This window comes from Geotrypetes seraphini, chromosome 1, assembly GCF_902459505.1.
Source record: "Geotrypetes seraphini chromosome 1, aGeoSer1.1, whole genome shotgun sequence".
Lineage (NCBI taxonomy): Eukaryota > Metazoa > Chordata > Amphibia > Gymnophiona > Dermophiidae > Geotrypetes > Geotrypetes seraphini.
This window is the reverse complement of record NC_047084.1, coordinates 350,620,077-350,643,464: the sequence shown is the minus strand read 5'-3', so window position 1 is coordinate 350,643,464 and position 23,388 is coordinate 350,620,077. Positions and strand designations below refer to the sequence as shown.

General features: G+C 44.4%; 1 protein-coding gene across 3 annotated transcripts in view; it reads right to left on the bottom strand.

The window, feature by feature from the left end:
- PRDM8 (PR/SET domain 8) overlaps positions 1-20,760 on the bottom strand; it is a 130,662-nt gene extending 109,902 nt beyond the window's left edge. For all 3 annotated transcript variants that reach the window (XM_033963698.1, XM_033963708.1, XM_033963718.1), the window contains exon 1: positions 20,529-20,760. The gene's annotated coding sequence lies outside the window, so the exon portion shown is untranslated. The remainder of the gene's footprint in view (positions 1-20,528) is intronic.
- Between the last annotated feature and the right edge of the window lie 2,628 nt (positions 20,761-23,388).

Sequence of the window (23,388 nt, the reverse complement as noted above, 5' to 3'; positions counted from 1 at the left end):
TCTTCGCTTCACAATAGCTTCCGGTGGGACTCCTCCACACAGGGACCTCAGAGGTGCCGCTGACACTGCACTGCATTCCCTCCACAATGTTGAGTTCCGAGCTAGCAGGAGTCTGCCGGAATGTCACGTGAGCTTCCGCTAGATTCTGGGAAAGGAAAACTTCCAGTAGATAGACTCTCTTCAAGCTCTTTCTCCCACGGCTTGGGCAGCTAGACACAGACCCCTTCTACTTACAAGAGTTTCAAGTTTTATTTAAAATTTGATATACATGCTTATCAAATATTTCTAACTGATTACAATTCTAAAATCTAATCTAATATTTATGCGTCATACAAACCTAAACAGGCTCAAGGCGACCTGCAGTGGGAAAAGGGTGTTTTGGGATACAAAGGGGGGAAAGGGAAAGTGGAGAAAATAAGAAGAAAGACCTAATTATACTAAGCAAAGAAGAAATGGTAGGGTTAGCACAATCAGGAGGGGATAAATTAAAAACAGAGATTAAAGAAAGGAAGTAAAAGAATATACGCGTTTAAGAAATTTAAACAATATGAAAGTCTTGGTCCTTCAGTCTAAGTTTCAAAGGCATCCTTATAGAGAAAACTTTTGAGGGTGCCTTTGAATCTATCTAATGCTGTTTCATTTTGCAGGTAACCTGGTATGGCGTTCCAGAGCTGTGGGGCTGTAACTGAAAATATAGCAGTGCGCCTTGTGCAAATGATTTTCAAGGAAGGAATGGAAAGAAGATGGTGTTCAGTTGATCTTAATTTCTGGATTGAGTGTAGGGTATAAAGAGTCTATCAAGAAATATGGGTGATTTTGATAACTGAATTTTAAAAACTATAAGAGCTATTTTATAAGTGATTCTGTAAGAAATTGGAAGCCAGTGGGCATTTTTCAAAAGAGGTCGAACTTTCTTGAATTTGTAATAATTTTTATTGCTGTGTTTTTAATTATTTGCAGCCTTCTCAATTCTTTTTTTGAAATTCCTTTGTATAATGAATTGCAGTAGTCTAGTCTCGAAATCACAAGTGAATGAATTCAAATATTTAAAGCTGCTGGTTCCAACACCTTTGCTAAAGATCTGATTAAACATAGTTTGTAAAAGCAATTTTTAACCACTAAGCTGATCTCATCATGGTAAGAAAGTTTGTGATTAAGGACTACTCCAAGGATTTTTATAGAGGTGACCCTTTGTTATGGAATATTATTTAGGTGAATTTGAGAAGGCATTGTAAGATCTTCTTTCCATGGGAACAGCATACTCTTTGATTTAGATATATTGCGAGCCAACATATTGTCTTTGAGCCACTGATTAATTTGCTCTAATTTAGTATTTACTGTATATTAGTTATGTCATTGGGATCTTCTGTGTCCAGGGGATGCAGGAGTTGTATATCATCTTTGTACGTGTAAACCGAAAACCCGATAGATTGACTGAGTGTCAAAAAAGGGGGATAGAAAAATGGTGAAAGGATGAAGCCTTGAGGAATTCCGTGGGAGTTGGTGTAAATATTTGAGGTCGAGTTGTTGAAGGAAACTTTTGATGAATGGTCTGAAAAGTACGAATGGCACCAGCTCAGAACTTGATCAGAGATGCCATTGGAGGATAATCTACTGATGAGTAAGTGATGATCAATGGTATCAAAGTCAAGAGAGATCAAAAGAACAGATTTATGATGATCCAAAAAATACTCACTGTTAGGTCTGTGAATGGATGTCCCAACATGGTTATGATAGTAGAGAGGAAGGATGAAGTCAATAGGAGAGAGAATGTTCATATTATGGGCGAAGAGATAACTTTAAAAAAGCATATTACAGTGTTGGGTGTCTGTTTAGACTCGGTTTTACCTATGGGGAAGCAAATTGGGTGTATTATTCAGAAAGGTTATGCCCAATTTTGTATGTTATATAGGCTAAAACCATATTTTAATAAGTATGATTTTCGAACTGTGGCCCAATCCTTGCTCTCGACAAGGTTGGATTATTACAATTCCATGTTTTTGGGCTTGCCTAAAATGAAATTGAAGGTTCTGCAGGTACTTATGAATTAGTGATGGATGATTAGTGGGGTAACAAGGGTAGCCATATAACCCCCACATTGAAAAGTTTGCACTGGCTGCCAATTGAGCAAAGAATTAAATTTAAAGTGTTATCTTTGGTACATCAGATAGTTTATCAAACTGTGCCATTTTAGTTTCAGTCTCTATGGGAGATTTATAAACTCCCAAGAGCATTACGGTCTTAGCGGAAGATGAAATTGGTAGCACTGACAGCTAATAATGTAAGATGTGTGACAACTGAGCTCCAAATGTTTTCCATTGCTGGAATATCATTGCAAACAAGCTTACTGGACAATTGAGATTATGTGCAGATCATTACAGCTTTAAGAAGATGTTGAAAACCAAGGTGTTTGTAGATGCATATTTTTGATCTGTCTTTCCTAAAGTTGTTTGATCACCTTAATACCATCTTATAAACATGCTATTGAAGAATTTGTAAATCTGTTTTCATATGTGTTGTTAATATTTTGAAGAATGATTTATATTTTTTTTTCTTTATGTATGTTTATTTGGAAACTGCTGTGACTCCAGGTGGTATATTAAGTTAAAAAAAAAAAAAAAAAATAATAATAATAGTGTTCCATCGAATGGTTGGTCCTAAAGCCAGTCTGATTGGGGTGTAGTGCATGTGTTTTGTCAATGAAGTCTGTAATATGAATAAAGACTGCCTTTTCTACTAGTTTAGCAAGGAATGGAATGTTCACTATTGGACGATAGTTTGGTTCTTCTACAGTGGACTTATTGTAGTTTTTAACAACTGGGCAAATAGATGACTCTTTCCATGATAGAGCTGCTGCCTCTTTCCCAGAGGTTGTTGGATCAAATCCCAGGTCTGCTTCTTATGATTGTGAGTGAGCCCTTTCATCCAGTCATGCCAAGAAAAAGTGGGCTGACAAAACAACGCCAGACAAAGCACCATTCTAAGGCCTCACAGCTTTCTCACCTCTGCTCCACCCCAGCGTTCTTATGCAAGACAGAAGTGACAGCCTGAAAGATAATACATTGACTCTGTTGACCTCCCTTTGCCACTGTCAGTCTTGTCCACAGCAAAGGAAGAGTTCATCACAAGTGAAAACCAGCCACTCTCTGTTCTTCCTACCTTGAAGGAAGAGCATATAACAGGTGAGCAGTCCAGCATGTCCATATCAATGTGGGACCCAGGTGTGGGCACATCCCCAGTGGAATGATGTGGATATTCATCTAATGAGTTGCCTCGCCAGCTCGCCCGAAGACCAGATTCATAGCCTCCATGTGGTCTGGGTACACCGCTGTAGGGCACGGGGTCATGACCAAACCAACCCAGGTCTAGATCTCTCTTGGAACCAGAGAACCAGAGATCCCCCGACATCGCCCATGATCAGGGAGCCACCCGTCAATTCCTGCATTGAGTGCCTAAGACTCGGAACCCCCTCCAACCTCTGTGGAGCAAGGGCCTCAAGAAAAAGGAATGAATCAGATCTGCATTCGATGTGCAGCAGGTCCAGGTCAAAGTGCAAGTGGTGCAAGTCCATGGACCCCCCATGATGAGCGCACTTCCAGGGTGATGGACAGATGTTGAGGATCCTGTACTTTGAAGGGCTTTGACAAAGACAGTTCAGTGTCCTGAGCTATTCGGCATTGGTGCTACAACATCTACATTCCAGCATGGCTTTCCACATACAGCAATATGAGGTTTAGGGCACTAGAAATCATCAGCGTACCTCAGATACATTAAGCCATCCAAGCTGGAAGCTCCTTCCTCCCTCCCCTCTAACCAGTAACCTATCTTTTTGAGGAACACCCAGCGAGAAATATGCCATTTGGATCATCGGACAAGCACATGTCCTGAGAGCATGCAACAGACTACTTGAATGCTCCTCCGGTGTGAATTTAGGATTCGATGTGAGCACCATGGACATCCTTTGGATAGGAGCTTGTGAGATGGTTATCAGCTGCTCCCCTGCACCTTAGAAATGCTTGAATGCATGCCACGACCAAATGCGCTAATTATACACCTCGGATATCATGACATCAATGCATCGTCATTCAGGCGGTTTATTGCAGCCACAAAGAGAGACTTATTTGACCTAGCTGTTCTCCTCAAGGACACGAGAGTCTTCTGGTAGACATTATTCCCCGCCCACAGCCCTGAACTGCCAGGCTCTGGTCATGGCGGCTCCATAAGGTTGACCGTCAGATAGGCTTTTGGGCAGAGTGCTTAGATGGAGGCAAGATCTGATATGAGTGGGACACTCCTACCAATCCAGGACATTACCTAGCGGACTGGACCCTCCTCTCTGAAGTAGCCACAGACCAGCTTTTCAACAACTTCCAGAAAGCTTTGGAAAACCACATCGAGGGTGGGGAGAAAAAGAAAGGTATTAATGGGGACCTGAAGCAGAGCCCCGGGTTGTGGCAGAGGTATCTGATCCTGAAATTTGCTGACACATAATTGGGAATGGACTCTAGGGGTGAGAGCTTATCAGCCCCACAAGAGATTGTCTGTCTCACTGGCAGATAGACAGAGGAACTGGGAACAGCTTTTGAGTAGACTGATGCAGTGGCCTTGCTGGTAAGAGAGCATGGCGGGCCGAAAAAGGTGCTGAGGGCTACGCTCCCTCGCTGGCGTTTCAAGGCGGGGAGCAAGACAAAAGGAAGGAGACAGACTTGGGTGCTTCCTAGGGTGTTTTTATACCATGATTGTTTTTAATAAAATTGTGGCCTTTTCCCATAACGGAGTTGTCGCATTAATTTATGAATGATTGCGCCTGAAGGTCTGAATGTGTGCAGCATGCCTATGTTATTCTGTGTTCCTTGTAGTGCTGGTTCCATTGTTGGGTGACTTTTCCAGCTGAATCAAATACAGATTTGTATGCAACTGAATCGGAACAGAGGGTGAATCCAAGGCAAGTAAGGAGAGATGCGATACAGTATTAAGATAAGTAAGGTTTTTCTCAAAGAACACCTGTTTTGTTTTATTTTATTTGTTAAAAGGGATGGGGTGGGGGGTTGAAGGGGCTAAAATCAGAAGCCCTACATACTGTTAATGTCTGAACTAAAAGCAGTACTAGTTAAAACCTCTTTGTTTGATGTTTATCAAACACCCAACCCTGGAACTGATGCACCCTGATTTGTTTCTCTGACCTTTCATTGCATATATTTTAAATGGAAAGCTGATGGCTTTAAAAGACGACTCCATACATCATTAGAACAATTTAAGACATGTCAGTTACATAGCCTTGTGTAGAGGGATGATCATAATCCAATCACATCATTAGCTAAATGAAAATCTGCACAAAAAAAATTTAAAAATGAATATTGGTGCTTAAGTGATCCTTTTGTCATTGACACCATGAATTAATTTTTTCCCCCAATGCCTGGGTGACTTTTCTAAGCATTATCTTGATCATTTTATAACCTAATCACAAAATTTTGCAAATGCTCCACAATGTACTAGACATACCATTAAATGAAATTGTCTGTAATGTTGCTTTTTATATTATATTATATTTATATTAAAATATATTTTATATTTATATATTATATTATAATATATTTATATTATATTATATTTTTAAAATTCTGGTAGTGCCCTTAAAGGTAACAACAGTATATTGCTTTTCTTTCTCGGTGCTGAATCCAATGCTTGAAGTGTATTATATATTGCAAGTCTGCTTCTCCAGGGGCTTCTGGGACCATTCCACAGTGGAATTTTGGGAATTGGAACTGGAATTTAATCACTTACTTTTTCCAGACCCAAGGGTGAGTGAGGCAAGTTGCAATACCCATACTGCGGTTATAATCATAAACCCAGACTTCATCAGGCTGATCTAATAAATGATTATAGCTATAAGCAAAAGACTGGGACAGGCATTGGCCTGACCAAATGAACTCCTGATAATTAGCATTAGTCAGTTTTATATGAGTTTGTCCATGAGGCTTGTGCATATGCAGGTGTGTGTGTAACTGAAAATATAAATGGCGATTATTTTCCCTATTTAACACAAAAACACAGCATATCTCTATCCTAAAATCTACCCTGCAATAGCTATGCAAACCCATAAAACAAGTTATTGTATTTTTAATCCTCATTATCTAATGAGCGAAGTGGAATATAATTTACATACAGTACACAATTAATATTACACAACTGCAAAATCAAACACAAAATTAACACAAGCGTGTCTCAGTAAATGAAATAATGAAAATAATCAAATTAAAATGTTAACAATAAAAATACTAAATACAGTATAAGTACAATAGAGTGTTTATGCCTTTAAAATACCATTCCAACGTCCTCACCCAGACTAATATTCTCCATAAGGCTGAATAGTCATCTTCAAGCTAGGTCAGGACGAGTTTATGCAGGAGGTCGTCTACCTTTGCCAGCGGTGGTGCTTACACTTTTTCCGAGGTTTCCTCTATAGTATGAGCAAGCACTGGGATGGCTAGCAAGTTGACACTGGGCGTGAAGGCTCCCGCAACTTTAAAAAAGATTTTTTTTTCCTGCTCGTAAATCTCGCACCGTCGTCGCTCTGCCCAGTCAAGCATGATAAAGCCCTTTTCCATAAAGTATTCAGTATTATCGCCACAAAGCTCACCCAATCAGTAGCCATCTGCTTCTACCATAACTGCTGCTCCAGAAGCATGGGGGGGGGGGGGGAGAAGGCAGCCAGCACAGAAAAGGGCAACCCTGTAGAACAAATGGAGAGACACTGAATAGCGTTTGATGAAACCCTTCGCGTTCTCTCCTTGTATACGTGTATCTATAGAGACGGACAAAGAAAAGACGCATTATATGGGTACAACTATCGTAAAATAACAACGCACACAAAAAAAGAGGCAACTGAAGGGTAATACAGCATGCTTCAGAGGTCCTCAGATAAAAGGAACCTGAGAGATTTATAGAAACCTTTAATTGGTTTTCAATTGAACGATAAGGTAGTTAAAGGGAGGGGGAAACCCTGAAGGGCAACAAAATGTTTTTACTGTACCCCATATGGAATCAGTTTAGTATTATCTTATTATTATTTCATTGGCGTTTTAGATCTATTTGTTTTAATGTTTTGATTTAAAGAACGGCTTTTGGACTTCTCTATTACCCCTACCCCCACCAAATAAACCTTACCGAACAAGGATTGCATTCAGAAATAGCAGCAAAGGCTGGTTAAAACCAGCACAGATGACTTGCAAGAGAAACTGGAAAGCGCTTGAACTTTACTTGCATCTATAAAGTATGTAAGTAGGTACAGCAATCTGATCTGATTTAAGATCTATCCGGCGTGAAAAATGTCAATTTGTCAAGCACGAAATAAGAGACGGAAAGCTGGTAACCTCGCAGGTAGGGAAGGCTTATTCCTGGACTTTCCTGTTCTCGCCCAAAACATAAGCGTGGCTGCAAGGGAGGAAAAAGCCTGTTTGCGATCTAAAGTTATTCACAATTTCGTGTCCCCCCCTCCTCCAATCTTCTTACGTATCATAATTCAGAAAATAAAAGGCGATATTAGGAGCAACAGGAAAGTCAAAGTCTTCTTGTATAGGCAGCATGGAAGTTAAACCATGAAACTGATCTGTGATTACTTGGGGAAAGAAGAGTGCGATTAGGTATCCTCAAGCTGGCATGGAAACTCGGCTCCTTTTGCCGTTTACTGTCCTGAACACCCAGATTCTCTCTCTTACCATCAAAATAGCATCTGCCGAGCCTGATTTAGGTCGCTTTCATCAGCAGCATTTGAGAACTATCAGGTATATTTATATAATCACTAATCAGTTCTCCTGCACCAGGCTGTGACTAGAAGCTCCCATTTCCTCCGTAATTATAGGATTAAAGACCAAATTATTTGATTCTATAATAGAAAATGGTTCAGCTGGAGAACACTGAAGTTAGAAACACCATCACACTTTTTTTTTCCTTCCTTTTGCTATGTCCTGTATTCACATTTCCTTTTAGCCAGCCCCTCCCCCAGCCTACCTTCCTAAAGCGATCTTTGAATACCACTACACTTCTCCCTCCATATTCGCTGTGATAGGGGATTAAGAGAACCGCAAATAACTTTTTCATATGTTACTTTTCTATTAAAAACCATCGTGAATATGGTGAAACCGTGAATAACATGGTGGAAGACCTGGCCTGTTCCTGACGGCGCATGGCCACTGCAAATGCAGAGACCCGGGAGGACAACTCAAAAGCGTCGTAAATAGCGTGGAAAAGGTACAGACACAGTTGAGACAAGGAGTCCATAAACTTGCCAAAGTCCCTCTTATGGGAATCCGGCATGACCCCGTGATAACGAGGCATCGCCTTCACCAAGTGCCGCAAATAGGACGAGAAGGTGAAGGCATAATTAAGGACCCTGTTTGCCATCATTGAATTGTGGTAGAGGCGACGACCAAACTTGTCCAGGGTCCACCCCTCCCTCCCAGGCGGGACCGCAGCAGAGACCCGAGAAGGCTGCGACTTTTTCAACGCCGACTCGACCAGCAAAGATTGGTGGGACAACTGCGCCTTCTCGAACCCCTTACAGGGGACCGTACGGTACTTCGACTCCATTTTTGAAGGAACCGCCGTGACGGTCAGAGGGGAGTCCAAGTTCCGCAGAAACGTCTGGTGAAGCACCTTGTTCAAAGGCAGACGCGGAGACTCCCGCGGAGGAGATGGCAGATCTTGCTCCTCCAAAAATTCTTTAGTATATTGAGATCCCGACAAAAGATCGAGATCCAATGCCCTCCCCATGTCCAGAACAAATTTCGAAAAGGACGAGGGCCTCGAAGGCGGGGAAGGAGAACGAGAGGCCCGCACCGCCAAAAAGGATGGGGAAGTCTCACGGGAATACCGGGGTCGACCAGTGCCAGACTCCGAGCCCCAGGAAGCCCCACCAAACGACTTCGGTGGGGTCGGAGACCTCCGATGCCCCGAGGACCCCCTCTGGGAAGTCCCAGGGGTACGAGGCACCGAGGCAAGCTCCCTCCCCCTTGGCGAGGGGGTCCCTCGATAACCCACCCTCAGAGGAATGGAAAAGCCTTGGATTATCGAGGCGGAGCTCCGAGACGCGCAAGGTCTCCGTCCGGGTCGGTGAGGAGCGACCGCATCGTCGAGGAGAGCCCCGATGGCATTTGGGCTTTCTCGCCCGACGCTTCGCCCGAGGGCGACGAGCCCCGGGAGGACCTCGACGAGGAAGAGGTGGAAGAAATCCGACGAACCCTACGCACCTTGTCCCGAGACCGCACACTCCGCTCAGGCTGGTCTACTACCGAGGTCGAGGGCAAGGACGGATTCGAGGCCGGGACCACCCCGGGGGTCGAGGCCGGGGCCGAGGCAGTCAAGGCGGAAGCCGGCTGCAGATGCGCGAGGGCGCCGGACAGCTCCGAGGCAATCAGCGCTCGGAGCAATTCCTGAAAGACAGGGACAGCCAGCATGGACGGTAAGTCCGGGGCCGGCGGGTGCTCCCTCGAGGGCGACCTCGGTCTCGAGTATTCCCGCGGGGCACCCGCCTTCGACGCTCGGGGTGGGGCCGAGGACGACCCACCCGCCCCCATCGAGGAGCCCGAGGATGGCTTCTTCGATGACCCTGGAACAGAAGACGGAAGTGAGGACTTACCCACCATCGACTTCGGGGTCGAGGACGCAGGCTTCGACGAGGAAGGCTGTCGCGGCGAGGTTGAGGGAGTCGAGGCCGAGGTCAAGGCCGGGGCCGAAGCTGAGGCCGACGTCGAGGCCTTCCCTGCCGCAGGGTCCACAGCAAAGAGCTCCGCCATTCGAGCGCGATGGCGGCGGAGAGCTCTCGGCTGGAATGTAGAGCACCGAGTACAGGAGTCAGTCGGGTGCTCGGCACCCAGGCAAAGCAAGCACCACCGGTGGGGATCGGTTATGGAAAGCAACCGATCACACCGGGTGCATTTTTTAAAGCCCGTCAAAGGGCGGGACATGAATCAAAAAACCGGCCGGGAACGAACGAGGTCCCGCGGCTCCTGGGAGCCCCCGGAGCCGAACGAAAACTTTTATTATTTTTTTTTATTTTTTATTTTTATTTTTTGACGTACACGCGAACGAAGAAAATAACAAATAAAGCACAGCGACCGAGTGAAATCAATCAGTCGCGGTGACAGAAGGCCAAAATGCACGGAGCACAAAACGAACAGGGCTTCTGGCTCCACGGAAAAAACAGAACTGAGGACCACGAGGTGGGGATGCGCCCTCTAGTGGGCAAGAAGGCATGCACATGCGTGGTGCAGCATAGCAAACTTGAAACTTCAATCAAGTTTGCTTGAAAAGCTGTCCGCGCTGGGGCTCCGTAGATGACGTCACCCACATGTGAGAATATGCTGCCTGCTTGTCCTGGGATAACTTGGAATTTTATTTTATTAGGTATTATACACAACCTATCAAGGTTATCTAAGTGGTTTACAATCAGGTACTTGAGTATTTTTCCCTATTTGTCCTGGTGGACTCACAATCCGTTTAACATACCTGGGTCCATGGAAGATTGAGTGATTTGCCTAGGGTCACAAGGAGCAGTGTGAGGCTGTAGTTAAAACCTCTGGGCGCTGAGGCTGTAGTTAAAACCACTAGGCCACGCCAGTCAAAAGTGTTTATTGTAGCATACAATAAAGACCCGACACATCCTTGTTTCAGCACCACTGAGCCTGCCTCAAGGGTCACATTAACTATCTCTACCTCTTGTCTTTAATTTCAAAGCACAGGACTTTATATTCTGTTGTGGGGATTTTTCCTTTTTTTTTTCTGCTTTTGTCCTTGTGGTTGAATACAGTGCTTGAAGGGTGGTAGTGAAGTGTTTTAAATTTGGTTGTAACCAGTATGGCAGGGTTCTAGCAGAATTTCTAACTCATGATATATGGATATTTAATAATAATAATTTTATTTCTTATATACCGCTGTACCGTGAGGTTCTAAGCGGTTTACAGTATAAATAGAAGAAATGCAATAAGTAAGATTAATTAAGATGAAGAGAAAGTACTTAGAGTTCCCTGACTGTCCCAAAGGCTCACATTCTTGCTAAAGTACTTGAGAAAAATAAATTAGTTAGGTTATAAACATAAAGTAGAAGAAGGTAGGAAAACAGTTCATAGGAAAATTAATTTTGAATACATTATACATTATATATTGTTCAAGGCGGAATACAAATTATAGGAATTACCAAAAGAATTGCGTAATAAAGATTATTTAGATAAATTACATAACAGTGATTCGTGTACATTAAATGGTGTGGTAGAGGATTCAATTTTGAGAATTACAAATCAAGGGAATCAAGTGATAATAGAATATAGTGGAGATTATCGGTATATACGGTTTACAGATTGGAAGTTACCTAATAATGAAGTAAGAAATTTATTGGATAGTGTGGAAAATGTTTATATAGGAATCAGAGTATGTATGATAGGAAAGGTTCTAAGAATTGAATTAATGTGTTATTCTATCGAGGGAGAGCTTGTGCATAAAGGGAGGATATTAGTTGGTAATGACGTGTTTTCTGAATATAAATGTTTTGATTTCTTTTCGAAACACTTTGATGTCTGTTGTATTGATCATTAGTTTGGTGATTGTGGGGTCAATTTTTGCTGCCTGTGTCGCTAGAAGGCTGTCGTATAGTTTCTTAAGACGGGTTCCATTATTAGGTGGGAAGGTGAATAGGTTTTGAGTTCTTCTTGATCTGGATGAGCGGTAATGGTTTAGGCGGTTGTTTAGGTAACAGGGGGCAGTTCCGTGGGTTATCTTAAACAGCAGACAATAGAGCTTGAATTGAGTTCTTGCTTTTATCGGAAGCCAGTGAGAGTCTATATAGGCGGGAGTGATGTGGTCAAATTTGCTGAGACAGTAGATGAGTCTGATGGCAGTGTTCTGAACTGTCTGTAGTTGTTTTATCATATTGTTAGGACATGTTAGGTAGAGGCTGTTGCAGTAATCCAAGTTACTGAGTGTGAGGGATTGTACAATGATCTTGTAGTGTTCTTTGGTAAAGAAATTTCTTATTTTTCTTAGGTTTCGCATGGTGAAGAATGCCTTCTGTATGACTTTGTGTATCTGTGTCTGCATAGTGCAGCGTCTATCTAATTGTATTCCTAGAATTTTTAGAGTGCTCTGTATGGGATATTTGATTGTATTTACTTCCAATTCTGTTATAGATTGCTTTTGTTCCTTCTCTAGTAGTAGGAATTTGGTTTTCTCTGCATTCAGTTTCAATTTATGGTTCTTCATCCATTTTTCTACAGTTTCTAGTGTTGTTATCAGGTGTTCATTGGAGCTGGGGTCTTGTATGTCAAATGGGAGAATGATGGTTATGTCATCTGCGTAACTGAAAGATGTTATATTTAGGGCGTCTAGGGCAGTGCCTAAGGAAGCTATGAAGAGGTTGAATAGTATGGGCGATAGTGGGGATCCTTGTGGTACTCCGCAGGGGTTTGTCCATGGTTCAGATAACATATCTTTTGACTTAACTCTATATGATCTTGTTTGAAGGAAGCCTTGGAACCAGTTGTGAACTTTACCAGTTATTCCTATGGCATCTAGTGTCTGAAGAAGTATTAGATGATCTACTAAGTCAAATGCTGCTGAAAGGTCGAGTTGGATGATTAGTAACTTGTTTCCTTTGCTGAGGTGCTGCCGGGCTATATCAAGTAAAGATACCAGTAATGTTTCTGTGCTGTGGATTGGCTCTGAAACCAGATTGAGTTGGATGTAGAATGTTGTGGTCTTCAAGGATATTGTGCAACTAGACCCTCGATGATTTTGATGTATAGTGGGATAGAAGCAATTGGTCTATAATTTGTTGGATTGTCTATTGGGCCTTTGGGATCTTTTAGTATGGGGGTGATTATTATTTCTCCAAGTTCTGGAGGGAATTGACCTTCCTTGAGAGTGGTTTGCAACCATAACGTGAGACAAGTAATAAATTTGGTAGATGCTGTTGCTAATAGGTAAGGAGGACAGTTGTTCAAATCACAGGAGGATTTGCTGTATTTTTTGTATAGCAGGTCCAGGTCTGACCATTGTGTCGTTGGGAAGTTGGTCCAGGTCCTATCTGCTGAGATGGCTTCGTCATTAGTTATGTATGCACCTTAAACAAAAGATCCTACCTCCAACCTGCTCTACCTGCCTGATTTAAAGAAATAAATTTTCATTTTGTGTGTAAAAAAAAAAAAAAGAGCCCGAGAGCTGGTCTCGATGGGCGACTATAACAATGGGCTGGATGGCCCGGGTTGGTCGCCCATGGAGAACCAGCTCATAGGTGATGGGAAAGGGGGAAGGGGTATGGTGGAGGAGGAGCAGGGCATGATGGGAGGGGGATGAATAGTACGTGCCTCCAAGGTACAGGGTCTTTCCTGTCCCACGGAGGCAGCTTTCCCTCCCACCCTCCCCTTTTAGCACAGGAGGCTCGCTTAAGATGTGGGGTGCTTGGGGCTGTCACGGCGGCGGTGGTCCCAAGCTACAAGGTTTGGCTTATCAGAAGATGAGCGGTTATGTGGTAGTGTGATCAGCTGAGGGGTGACATCAAGGGTCATGTGACCCGGCATGGTGGGCATGGCGGTACATGCCTACCCCCCACAGGCTCATCCGGGGATGAACCGTTAGGAGGAAGTGAGCTCAGGGGAGCGAATAAGCTTTTAGGCACGTGTCACAGAAAAGGGGCATGGAGGTCCATGCCACCCCCTAGGCTCTTGCTCTCATGGTGGGGTCCAGTGGAATATAATTTTGATTTGTCAAATTGCAATGTTTTTGTAGCTCAGGAGGTGAAGCAACTGGATTATTGCAACTCCATCTATTTAAGCCTAACTAAAAAAAAAACTCCATAGACTTCAGCTAATCCAGAACGCCGCAGCCAAGCTTATTTTTGCCAAAGGCAAATTCGACCACGTCTCCCCACTCCTGTCCAAACTTCACTGGCTCCCAGTTCACTCCAGAGTCCTCTTTAAATGTGCCTGTTTAGCCTTCAAGATCCTACATGGCATCCTCCCTCCCGTTATCCCACTCTTCTGGAATTCCTCTAACCCTAATTCCACTAGATCCTCCCAAAAACTGAAACTATCATTCCCCTCTACAAAAGGTATATCCCGCGTAGGAAAATTAGGAACATCCCTCCCCTTTAGAACCACAGAACTCTGGAATAACCTCACATCCCCACTCAGAGTTTCAAGTTCCCTCCAATCCTTCCGTAAACACCTAAAAACTTGGCTCTTTTCAAAAATCTAACACTTCCCGCTGTTTGGTTCCCTGTCCCTCTTTATCTTCCTAGCTTCTTTCCTATAATCCTTCATTGTAGCTCCTTTTCAACCTAACCCTGTAAAACCGTGCCGAGCTCTACCCTTGTGGAGATGGTGCGGTATACAAACCTATGTGGCACGGACAAGAGGACATGGGCTGAAGCTAAGGGGGGACAAGTTCAAGACAAATATCAGGAAGTTCTGCTTCACGCAACGAGTGGTGGACACCTGGAATACACTCCCAGAGGAGGTAATTGCGGAATCCACCATTCTAGGATTTAAGGGTAAGTTAGATGTACATCTCCTTATGAGTGGCATGAAGTGACATGGGTAGGGGTAGGCTAGATGCACTTCTCTTTACGAGAAGCTTGGAGCGATATGGGGACCAAAACTATGCCAGGGTACACCTGGCGGGGCCTCCGCGTGTGCGGATCGCCAGACTTGATGGACCTAGGGTCTGTTCCGGAGATGGCGCTTCTTATGTTCTTATGTTAAGGTTTAGTTTAATTGCTTATTTACTTGTCCCAATAAACAAAGCTGCGGTCTGGTTATTGCCATCACTAAAGAGTCTGTGGTTTATTTATGGTTGTAATTCTTGTTGAGGTCATATGAGACTTGGTAAACAGGAAAGTGAGGAGGTTTGGTGAACAAGAAGGTAAGGGGATGATGGGGGAAGGGGGAATGGCGACAACTGGGCCATTCTAGATCCATATGTTAATGTTCTGACTTTCTGTTCTTGAATATTATAGAGCTAAAGTTTTAATCAGGCAGAGCTTCTTTCCCGAAATTAATATATCTTTATAAAATATATTCCTCTCTTTGAGGGTGATATATTTTATTGGTGGAGATTTATCCTAATAATCCATCCATTAATAAAAGAAGTAAAATTAAGACTGTATGTAAGTATATTCTTGTATTCTTTTGTTTTCTTAAATAACATTGGGATCTGAGAAACACCTCCCCATAGCTCAGTCACTCCCCTCCCCCCCTTTACCTCAATAAACCCAGAACAAACATTAGTAGATTTACATTAAGACTTGTATATCATTTAACAAGGGCACAAGAGAATATGTTTATAGTAAGACCTGGCTGCAGCTTTGCGTATTGTTTCTTGAAATCAGAAGCAAATTTGCGTAGGCCACATCAGCACTGAGGTAGAAAAGGAATAGTAACTTAACAACAACTCTTGATTACCTCCATAAAAGCTGGAAAGCCTTAAACACTATTAAGAGCTAACAGCAATCATCACTGTCCTTCAGGGTGCTATATTGGGCCTGCTAGGGCCAAAGAGAGCTGGCAGGGACCTCCAGCCATAGCACCAGTGTTGTTTATAACTAACCCCCCTCCCCCTCTTTTTACCAGCATGGTTTTTAGTGCCAGCCGTGGCGGTAACGGCTCCGACACTCATAGGAATTCCATGAGCGTCAGCTGTTACTGCCTAGGCTGGTGCTAAAAGAAACCCACACTATGAGTTTGTAAAGAGGGTTAAGTAAATGTAACTAATTACTGTACTTATGTAAACATTTTGACAAATTTTCAGTAAACCAAAATGAAAGAGCAAAACTAGAAACAGAATTTTGCTATGGCAAACCTCATCCTGCAAGCGGTGGATCATTTCATCTTAAATTTGCTGTTCAGTGAATATAGCCTATAACAGTGGTCTGAAACTCAAACCTTTTGCAGGACTACATTTTAGATTTGTAGGTACTTGGATGGCCTCAGAAAAAATAGTTAATGTATTATTAAAGAAATGACAATTTTGCATGAGGTAAAACTCTTTATAGTTTATAAATATTTCCTTTTGGCTAAGTCTTAATAATAATATTTATAACTAAAGAGACATATGATCAAGGAACTGTTTTATTTTACTTTTGTGATTATGATAAACATACCGAGGGCCTCAAAATAGTACCTGGCGGACCGCGAGTTTGAGACCACTGGCCTATAAGAACAGTGGAGTTACCTCTGTTTCAATTGGTTAGATGAGTTGGGTCACTTTAAAGTGGAGATGAAGATGAAGCTGGTAGCAATTCATGATGAACAGACATTGGAGTTGCGGTACTTTTATTATTTTAGGCACTTTTTTGTTTTACTTTTACTTGAATAAATATTCTAATTTGTCTTACTTAAGTCAGTCAGTTCACCTCACATAGGGCAACAAATTAGCACTACTGAGTACAAAACTGATGCTTCCCTGGGCTGCATTGGCCGAAAAAAATGTTTCTTGGGCCCCGCAAACGCTGCAGCAAGACAGAGAAGGGAGCCAGCAAGATGGTAAACACCCGGGGGCATCAGAGGAAAACACTGCATCGCCTTCGACCGGGGCCGCACAAAATACTTCATGGGACCGCATGCTGCCCTTGGGCCGCAGGTTGGACACCCCTGCTCTAACCCATTAACCTAAAAGCTGCCCCCCCAAGTTATGACACTACATATCCAAAACTTTAAGGTATCTATCTGCTGCAATCCCTATGCAATAAGGAGAGTAGATGGGAAAGATGCTTTGGAGGAATAGGGAAAGAAACCCTAGGCCTGGGAGGTAGATACCAGGAAAAAAAATCTGGGCCTGAGTAAAAGCAAGCCTAGGAAGCTTGTTTTAGTATCTTGAGCCTCAACTCCAATCTAACTAACCCCAGGCTGGAAAACCCATGCCCTCCACATGACTGAATGAGAACAAGCCAATCATGACTTCCCTACAGGTCAGCCATGGAACGTGGGCAGCCTCTCAGCCCCTTGTTACTGGTGTACTCAGGCTGAATCTCCTCACACTGGACTTAAGGAGGTCATTTGTTATTAGAAATCTGTTTAAGCAGCCCTACCACAGATAAAACATGAATGTTGCCACAAAGTATGAGAAATTAGTAGGAAAAAAAGAAAAGAAAACGGTGTGTGGGTATAGGCAATTTCTTGCAAAATAATGCCAAAAATAAGAACTAAAATAGTTTGGGATGAAGACAAAGGTGTGAAGGTGGGAGCCAGTCACTCATTTTACCTTCCTGAACACAGTGGTGCAGTATTGCACTTCATTACCCAGAAACAGAGATCGACAAACAACTTAGGTGCTTGCTTTTCACTGGAATAGCTTTGGAGAGCTCATTCTGCAAGGGAGTACCATTACAGCTTGTTTGTAGACCTTCTGAAGGTGAGATCTGTTTATTTCATATAGTCCTTTAGCATAAGTCAGCCCGAGAGCTCATCTCGACGGGCAGAGATAACACGGGGCTGGCAGGCCTGCGTGTTTGCCCATCGGGATTGGCTCCCGGAGGGTTGAGGGGCGGGACTTTCGGGGAGGTGCAGCACGATTGGCCAGTTTATTTCCTGCCTCATGGGACAGTGGGGGATAGGGGAGAAGAAGGGGCAGGACTTTAGGCTGCAACAGCTGCTTTGGGACCAATGTTTTTTGGGTATTCGGCGGCTGCTTCCCCACCCTCTCTCCCTCATAGTTATGGAGTTGGTTCCTGGCAGTGGGAGCCCTGAGCTCGCAGCGGCGGGTATCGAGCTACCAATTGGGGCTCATCATGAGATGAGTGGATGCTAGGCAGCTGTTCGAATGGGGGTCCCCAGGCGGGCTGGGGACCCGTTCGAAGGGGGCAGGGAGGTCCCTGCTACCCCCAGACCCTTGCTGGGGCTGAGGCGGGATCACTGGCAAAAAGCTGCTTGGGTATCTGGTAGTTCGATTGTTGTTTTAATTAACTGTTTAATTTGTTCAATAAACAAAGCTGTGACTCGGTTTTACCAAAATAAGAGTCTTGTGGTTATTGTGTGTTGTTAATTGTTATAGGTAGGTTTTAGGTGGAGGGGGGGGGGGGTAGGAATTAATGGACAACTGGGCCTTTTCAGGTCCAGATGTTAAATCCAATGCAGAGGTCTAAAAGCATATCTGTCCTTTCCCTAGACTCGAGAATGACATGGGGACAAAGTTTGTCCCTGTTCCTGCCCTGTCCCTGCAGGCTCTATGTCCCTGTTTCATCCTGGCAAGCTCCGACTCCATCTCCACCTTGTCTCTGCCAGTTCTGTCTTCATCTTCACAAGCCTCAAACACTGAAGATTTATATATAAATATTTTATTGAAGTATAAAAAGGGACAGTGTTCTATACAATTGTTGTTTATAAATCACATACAGAGTCTTCCCTTTCTCAATCTGGTTTTGGTATAACCTTCCCAAAGATTCAGTTGCCTGTATTTTTACATCCTCTGGGAAGATAATTGGATTGTCTTTCAGACATGGGTGTAGAAGAGAAGCAACACTGTAGTGGATAAACAGGAAAATAAGTGTCTATTAAATGTTGGAAATGCTCCTTTATGCCAGCAACAGTGGATGAACCTGTTGCAGTAACAGTAAGATGCTTGAGCAACTGGGCATGTGATGGAAGAATGTGGTAGGTGGTAGGAGTCTCATCAGCAGACAAGACACAAATGATATAATAATGTTAACAGCAGTTCATTTAAATCCAAAAGCAGCTTCTGCAGTTTGTTTGTTTTTTAAAAATCATTGAATCAGTGGCTTCAAGGGCGGAGGGGGGCGGACCGCCCCTAGGGGGGTGCACAGCTGGCTGGGTCCGGAACCTCCTGGGACCTGCACTTTAGCGTGGCTGCTGGTCCACCCCCGCGGCCAAGAAAAAGGCTATGAAACCAGTGGAAGCGGCAAAAGCATCCTTTAAGGAACACCCTCTATCCCGCCCCCTTTGTGACGCCACCGGACAGCGTTCTCAGCCATTGGTTGACCTTGCCTGGGTGCTGCAACCAATGGCTGAGAACGCTGTCCGGTGGCATCATGAAGGGGGCGGGATAGAGCCAGATCAGGAGGGTGTTCCTTAAAGGATGCTTTCGCCGCTTCTGCCAGCTTCTTAGCCTTTTTTGAACTGTAGCAGTGGCGTACCAAGGGCAGGGGGGATGTCAAAAAAATGATGGGCCGGGGGTGTGTGTGTGTGTGTGTAAAAAATGATGAGCCCTGGATGTCGTATACCCGGTACGCCACTGCATTGAATTTAGTTGCCGTTTGTGTAAGATGTGTTAAGTTTTTACATATTGATACTAACATTTTATAGATGTCGTTCCATCAAATTGGAACAGCTTGTTTAAGGCTAGTCTCAAGCTTTTAGAGCAGGGGTTCCCAAAGTTCCTCCTTAAGGGCCGAATCCAGTCGGGTTTTCAGGATTTCCCCAATGAATATGCATGAGATCTATGTGCATGCACTGCTTTCAATGCATATTCATTGGGGAAATCCTGAAAACCCGACTGGGTTCGGCCCTTAAGGAGGGACTTTGGGGACCCCTGTTCCAGAGAATGACATAGTTTGTCATTGTCCCATCCCCATTTGGCACTAAATTCAGGTACCCATCCCTATGTCATTCTCTATCTTTCCCCTTTTCAGGGGTGGTGTACAGAGTAGACATCTCTCCTGTTAGAGCTATTTTGCTTAGTTATTCAGGTCATTTTAAGAGACTTTCATAAAAGTTGAACCATTAAATATGCTCAGCACTGCAGGGTTTCAGTGACTCTAAACTGCAGTTTCAAGTGGGTTCTGGCAGCTGCTTTTCTGATGTGGTTACCAAGGGCCGGGGAAAGCTGTGGGTGGGGGGGAGGACATACTGTAAATGATGTAGGGATTCCCAACTCCGGGGCTTATTCTGCGCGCCCAGAATTGCTATTTGTAGCAGGAACGGTTTTAAATGACTAATAAGAGATAGATCCTCCATTTGATCGCACGGCTTCCTTATTAAACGCAGTAATACAAAGTGAGCTATGAAAATACCACAAAGTTGCAGAAATGGTGCTGTGCCAACGGACAAGACGGCAGCAGCATCTCCAGTCCTAGGCCGGATCCCCCCCCCCCCCCCATCGGATCCCCCCCCCCCCCCACCTTGGGGAATGTAGCTCTCGAAATCTGCTTTAGGGGAAGTGCAGGCCCCTCCCCGCCCTCAAGGTGCCCCGGATGGGGGGGGGGGGGGGCGGTAGAAGGGAGCCAAACCCTTTACGGGTCGGCAAGTGCCGAATGCTCGATCCTGCGCAGCAAATAGCTCAGGCTTTGGAAGAACGCTATGGAGGAAAGTTCTAGATTCCAACTGTGGAGAACAAACGAAGGCGGACAATGCTCGCTGCAATTGCTTTCAATTGTGACGCTGCTGTTAAGGACGTGCGGTTAAAAACTTAAGATCCGCGTTTTACCCCCTTCCCGGGCAGCCCGCCCGTCGCTTTGCCAATCCATTGATTTACCCATCGACGCTTCATGGGGGTGGGGGGTGGTAGCGGGCTGCCCGTGCCAATCTTACCTTCTGGTCGTACCCAGCTTGAGAAGCCACGATCCCCGAAGCTTCCGGAGCACCCCAGGGGGAAGCTAGCGGGACACAGGGGCAGGAAGCGCCTCCTGGTCTCTAGCGTTGGCGCGATCTGTCTTGCATCCGGACTTCCAGTCCCTTCGCAGCCCATCATAGGAGCGGCGGACACGGCAGAGCTCCCGGAGAGGCAGCGGGAGACAGAGTGAGGAGGAGTGCAGAGGGGGGGGGGGTGCACGAGGCGGAGGGCGGTGCTGGTTCCGCTCTGGCTGAATCTGGGCTGGCACCATTTGGAACGATTCGGATTCCGGTTAAATGGGAGCTACGCGATCGGGCAGGCGACGGCTTTGCGGTTCGGGGAGGATCGGGTTAAGAAACGGCTTAAGGAGTCGTGGAGAGCTGTAGCCTGGCTGAAGTGGCAGGGAACGACCCTGCCTCGGTTTTGCAACTTTCCCCAGCAGATTGGGTTCAGGTGAAATCCTTCCGAATGGCTGGGGCCAGGCGACAGGAGATCCAAACACGGCAATTCTCCGGAAGAAAAGCCGGGCTTAAATTTTGCCTCGATAAAAGTTCCAACCGTCCACAAACATTTAAGGCCTTTTCTAGTCCCGCAGGTTTCTGTCTCACGGGAAAGGTAAAGCATCTCTGCTAGGATCTCTGACGATAGCTCTGGGTTGATTTTCTCTTAGCCAGAAGGCCTATAAATGTGCACCTATTATCCGATGGAGGGCAGAAGAGGGAAGCCCAAATAAGAGCTTGAGACGTTACCAGACGATTATAAGTCCTGTTAGCTTTTCTTATTTTCCTTGGGTGGCCAGGCTACTTTTTACAGTTTTCGTTGCTGTCTTTTTACATCAGTGTTTGCAACTGTCCTTAATTAGCAGGCTGTTCACAGTAAAATTGATGAAAGTCGACATAACAGTGTTTCCTTCTCCTATCCCTGTTGTTTCACAGCAGAGCAGGCTCTACACAAAATGGTTGGATATTTCGGACCACCCTCTCAAGTCTCCAGATCAAAGTTTCCGCATCACTCTGTCTCTGGTGAGAGCAGCACTGTGCTCACTGAGGGGTCCTGGCAAAGTACCCGCTTGCGCATCTGCTGGGAGTGAACGGCTTTCAATAGAGCAGGTTGTCCAGTGAATGAGGTGCCAACATCCTGGCGGGGGTGCCCGGTGCCAACAATCTTTTTGTCACCAGTTCAAATGCACATCCCGTTTGAGCATGGCGTTTAAACGTGTTGGCAACATAAAAAGCAACCAAACACGTGTTTACATGAAAGCGATACTGCATGTGTGAAGCGGAGAACAGATGCACCGAAAGTGAAGAAAACGTGGTTTTATTGTCGCATCAAAACAGGACAAAGGGGGGGGGGGGGGGAAAGCTGCAGGGACTGGCATCTTCCGGAGGCGGAGATAAAAGACAGTTGACATCTTTCAGTTCCATATGGAAAATCCCTGTTTACAAAAATATGGTTGATAATTTCGGAGATAGGCGTCAAGTTAAGCAAATGTCTAATTGTGGTGGATGTGCAATTGTGCATTTGTACACTGTGCTCTTTAAAGGAAGTGTGAAGAACTGGAAAAATACAGTGGGCTTGATCCTCAGCATCTCGGCCACAGCATGAAATAAAGTGCTAGCAGTAGTGCTATTTTGGCCAATTAAAGGGCACCACTGACTATATATGTGGAGACTAGTATCATGGCTTATACGCATGCATAAATTAGGCTTCTATTTTCCCCTGGTCTAATTTATGCATACAAGTTATTTGCAGAGCATCTGAATTTCATTGTTCTAGGTGTAACTTTGTATAATTAGGTAGTAAACTAGACATTTCCAAATACTGCCTCCTGGTCCGTGCATAAGTTTCATGCATAGAAAACCTGATGGTGCAGTCTATACATAAAACTGGAAATTTTTTTTAAAAACGATTTAGCTAAAGGCATCAGCAATGACTGCAAAAAGTCTTGAAATATTGGACCTGGCATCTCCAGAATCACAACTTAAGGGAGGAGAGTGTTAGAGGCCATCTGAAACTGGGTTTTGTTTTGGGGGATTTTGGCCAAAACTGAAAGTATCACTGAAATGGTTTGAAAACTTTTGGCTGTTTTTTTTTTTTCCCCAGCCAAAACTAAAACTCATCACCTGGTTTCGGCTGAAACCGAAACCTTAAATTTGATTTGTTTGAATGTGAACCAGTGAGGGCTGCTGGGCAGTTAGAGCTTGCAGTTTGCATCCTTCTCTTAAACCCACAGGGAATGAAGGGCTAGATTCACTAAACCTTCCGATCCTGTACCGATGATCGAAAAACCAGTTTTACTGGTTTTGCGATCGGACCCCTACCTGATTCACTAAACAGCTTCCCGATCAATCTCCTATCTGATCCGATCCACCCATGCAAATGAGGGGAAATGGCATGCAAAAGTAGGAAGTGATCGATTCACTAAGCAGAAGAAGAAACACCGATTGGGGTTTGCTGATCCGAAAAGAAGCGACTGCAGAGGACCAGTCGCTTACTATCCTTGCCGACTCTCCTGCCCATAAATATTAGTATCGAGGTTACAACCCCATATAAAAACAACCATTAAAAATAAAACTGTAAAATAACTTTACATATGCGTAAGAATTCATTCCTGTTTTATATATTCTGTAAAAAGCACGTTGCGAGCCTGTGGTTTTAATCCGCGGGTTTAAAGCGTGTTCTGTTCGATAAATGTCCATAGCCTGGTTACACAAAAATCTAATTCACTGCGTCGGTCACAAATCATTCCTTTTTAAAAGTGTCCAACCAGTAGGGCCAGCAAAAGTAAACTGCAGCCACCTCTCCCCCCTTTCTTTTGAGCTTGCTTATGCTTTGCAG